Consider the following 4,453-nt stretch of genomic DNA (forward strand, 5'->3'; position numbering starts at 1 on the left):
CGTGGCACCTCCTTCCGGTAATCCTACCCTCGCCCAACATGGCGGCAGCACAGCCTCTTCCGCCCGTTTCCCTCCCCTTCCTGTGCTCATGCCTCTCCTCCGGTGACACCTTCTTCCGGTACCCCTGCCCTCGCCCAATATGGCGGCAGCATAGCCTCTTCCGCCCTTCCGAGCTAGGAGTGCAGAAAAAGGTGAAACTGCCATGAAAAGGAGAGGAGGAGTGAGAGTGAGTGAGTGAGTGAGTGAGTGAGACAGGGAGCATCCTAGAAGAGATGGAAGGGGAACCCAAGGGTCATCTAGTCCAACCCTCTGCAAAGAAGCTCAGAGCTACAATTCCCAGGTCTTCTTTGGGAATTCTATGGGAAGTAAGAGTTTCTACATTCATGAGCATTCACTTAGAGTGCGCTCATGTTTTTACCTTTTATTGAAAGCGGCCACAAGTGACTTGGGTGGAGTATAAATAATAAAATTATATTGCTCCTGCTGCTGTTCTTCTCTTAGCCTAACTCAAATCCAACCCAATACCAAACCTTAACTCTAATGCTCACCCTAACTCAAATCTAATCCTCACTCTAACCCTAACCTTAACCCAAACCTAAGCCTCAGTCTAAACCTAAGCCTAATTTAACCCTAACCCTAAGTAATAAAATTATATTTCTCCTGCTGCTGTTCTTCTCTTACCGTAACTCAACCCCAACTCTAACTCTAACTCCTAATCCTAATCCAACTCAAACCCAACTCTCACTGTAACTCTAACCTTTACCCAAACCTAATCCTAAACACTTTGCTTCTTTTTGTGGTGTTTTGTGTTATTGCTTCATTTCGTAGGTCATGAGACTTTCTTTGTTTCTTGTGGTGTTGGTTCATTTAGCAGTTTTTTAATTGGCTTTTGTGTTTCTTTTGGTATTGCATCATCTTCATAGGTTGTTTGGATTTCTGATTAATTTGCTTTGGATTTCTGGTACCTCTGCTTCTTTATGATTTGTTTCTGTGTTTCTGGTGTTTTGGCTTGGTTATGTCATAAAATTGAAGAAATACCACCAGAAGCACAAAAACCAAGAAATATTCCCAAAATGAGGCAAAAGCAGGAGACATGAAAACCAAGCCAAATCAATGGAAAAGAAACAATCTCACCCCAAACCGCAGAACCATTCAAAGTCAAAGAAGCAAAACAATTAAATGCAAAAAACAAGCAAAACCACCCCAAATTAAACAAATCAGCAGAAAACAAAAAAGAAGCAGTAAAGCCACCAATTACAAAGCAATGCCACAAGAAACTGGAAACCAGTTTTTAAAAAGCAAAACCAGAAACTCAACAAGCATGCAATTTATGGGAGTCCAAAAGCACTTCAAGCAACAGAAATTAACCAACATAGCATACTAGTTTTCACTTAGTCTTGGGTTTCTGGTGAATGTGCTTTGTTTGCAGCTGGCTTCATTTGTTTTCCATTGGTTTAGCTTGTTTTTTGGACTTTTGCTTTATTGCTTCTTTTGAGAAGTTTTCTTGTTTTTGCATTCTGGTGGTAATACTTTTGAATGCTTTGGGCGTTTCTGGTGAATCTGCTTTGTTTGGGATTGGTTGGCTTCTTTGTCAGTTTCCATTGATGTTGCTTTTACATGGTTCTTCTGCTTCTTTTCAGTAGGTTTTTGTGTTTTTAGTGGTTGACTTCATTGTTGGAATGGTCATTAGACATTTCTGGTGGTTTTGCTTCATTTCTGGTGGTTTTCCTTTTTTTCTTGGGTTTATCAGATCTCATACAAATTAATATTCTCAAAGGTGCAAAACCCAAAAAACCTAGAAATGAAGCAAACTCACCATAAATCCAGCACCCAATCTGTTATGTACTAACCTTGGATCCTAGAATGCAACAACTGATTGGTCTTTTCCTGCAGGCTAATCAGGCTCCAAGAGGGAAGCAGAGTTAGCCAGTCAGACGGGACTCATTCTGTAAATAATGTATATAAAAGCCTGAGGTTGGGGGGGGGCAATAAAGAGCATGAAATACATACAAGACTCTGAGTATATTTCACAATCGTAATTTATATAAAAGAATCCAAGAAACGAAAACCACCCCAAAAGAAACAAATTCAACATAATCCCAAAAATGAACCAGAAACAACAGAAACAAACCACATCCACCAAAGATGAGAAAACCAATTGAATAGAACCACAAGAAACCCACGCAGTAAACATCTCAGGGAAAAGCGAAATCACCCCCACACCATGCAAAACTAAGGTTTAACTGGCTTTGGGGTTTCTGCGAAATTTACTTTTCCCCTCTTGTTGGGGGTTTCTGGTGGTATTTCTTCTGCTTCTCACATTTCTGCTTCTTTTCAATTGGTTTTGGGATTCTGGTGAATTTGGTAATGATTTGATTGAAGTCTCTGTCTGGCAATTTTCCTTTTTCATGAATTCCTTCCTTGTTGGGTTTCTGGTATCTCACTTTTGGTTTTCCCATTTCTCTTAGTTTTGCTACGTTTCAGGTAGTTTGCTTACTTTTTGGAATTATGCAGTCTCATAAAAATGGAGCAATATCATTAGAAGCTTAAAAAGCATGAAAAAAACCCCAGGCACTAACCCTAACCCTGAACATCCACCTACGTATCCCCTGCCCTAACCCTAACCCTAATATTCTGGTCATCCATCTTGGGGATAACAATCTGGTGAGGTAAATTCAGTTGAGATCACTAAATATCTCCATCAGCTGTGCTTCCTCATCCCTGAGCTTATCATAGTTTGGTTTGGAATGTTGTAGAGGTGCTTATGGAGTGGGGGCAGCCTTCCTAAGAAGGTGGATGGGCAAGACATAAAGCTAATCATTCTACAACGACGTTTGTGTTTGAAAATGTGGCTGCTTATATCCCTCATGGCAGAATTATGTTCTGTGCCCCACAGTTGTATAGACCTGGTGGTATGCATCTTTCTGATTTGGGTTCTGACATGATTCTTAAGGATCTGCAAAGAGCTCTGTTTGAGCACTTGTGTGTTTGTGGGTGGAGGTGAACAAGCACACCTGCCCAGACTTAATTTGATTTGGTTACATTGGTCGAATCTGACTAGTTTTGCCGATCCTCAAGTTGTTATATTTAATAAATACAACCTATTTATCCACTTTTGGTTGTCTTGACTCTTCCTCCTGATGTGCTAGGAACCACTCGGTTTGGGGGGAGCTGCAAAACATGCGGTTTTTACTGCAAACATTTTGCCAGACTTTGGCCTTGATTTGGAGTGAATCAGACGATGTTGGGTTTTGGGGTGACCTTATGACCCCTGTCAGTTACTTGGTTTGTCGGGCAAAATGCTACAAAAATGCTACAATGTCTGGCAAATGCTACAAAACTTTTGCCAGACTTTGGCACCAGTTTGGAGTGAATCGGACAATGTTGGGTTTTGGATATTAATTATGAACCCCGGTTTGATGTATCAATTACTCTGTTTATGGGGTGTTACAAAATGTGGGGGTTTTGCTGCAAAACTTTTGCCAAACATCAGTTTTGATGGGATCCCAGATTTGGGGGTTTGTAGTTAAATGAAGCATTCTTTCAGTGCTTCTCGGGAAATGTGCAGTTTCCGTCAGATCAAACTAATACTACTGGATAAAATTATATGGTTGTTGATTATCAGACAGTTCTCCCATTTATCAAGGAAAACGTCTGTTATGGGTGGCTTTTGCTTGGTGTGTGTGACTGTTGACAGACAGATTTGAAAAGGAACACAGCTTCCTCTGTCTCACAGTGACTTACTGGCCTTTTTGATTATGCAGTCGGCTCGCAATACACTTCCAGCTGGATTCCGAGGACAGGAAATGATTCTGCTAAAGGCTTTCTGTGAATATAACGTATTTTTTGCTCTATAAGACTCACTTTTTCCCTCCTAAAAAGTAAGGGGAAATGTGTGTGCGTCCTATGGAGCGAATGTAGGCTGCGCAGCTATCACAGAAGCTGGAACAGCAATAGGGATTGCTGCTTTCACTGCGCAGTGATCCCTCTTGCTGTTTTGGCTTCTGAAATTCAGAATATTTTTTTTTCTTGTTTTCCTCCTCCAAAAACTAGGTGCGTCTTGTGGTCTGATGCGTCTTATAGAGCGAAAAATACGGTAATTTCAGTTGATTTGTTTTAATGGTCACATAAAGGCACTTTCTTTGGTTATAAAATGATGTTGTGAGTCTTATATCTGAGCAGTCAATAAACTCCCTCCCCCACAGAAACGCTTGTCTTACTTCTTCTTCTTCTTGGCATCCATACTTACATGTTTGTATAAAGAAAGACTAACCCCACCCCGAACCCCACCTCCAGCTTTCATCTTATTATTCTAGTGACTAGTTACAGATAGGTAGCCGTGTTGGTCTGCCATAGTCAAAACAAAAAAAAACAAAAAAAAATTTCCTTCCAGTAGCACCTTAAAGACCAACTAAGTTAGTTCTTGGTATGAGCTTTCGTGTGCATGCACACG

At 40.7% G+C, this 4,453-nt stretch overlaps 1 long non-coding RNA gene across 1 annotated transcript; it reads right to left on the minus strand.

The window, feature by feature from the left end:
- Positions 1-216: 216 nt before the first annotated feature.
- Positions 217-1,443, minus strand: LOC310749900. The gene is made up of 3 exons (XR_014541862.1): positions 966-1,443; positions 620-752; positions 217-477 (listed from the first exon to the last, which is right to left on the minus strand). It is a non-coding gene; the product is annotated as an uncharacterized lncRNA (long non-coding RNA).
- Positions 1,444-4,453: the final 3,010 nt, after the last annotated feature.

Source organism: Podarcis filfolensis (assembly GCF_964270895.1).
Source record: "Podarcis filfolensis genome assembly, chromosome: 15".
In the NCBI taxonomy this organism is placed as follows: Eukaryota; Metazoa; Chordata; class Lepidosauria; order Squamata; family Lacertidae; genus Podarcis; species Podarcis filfolensis.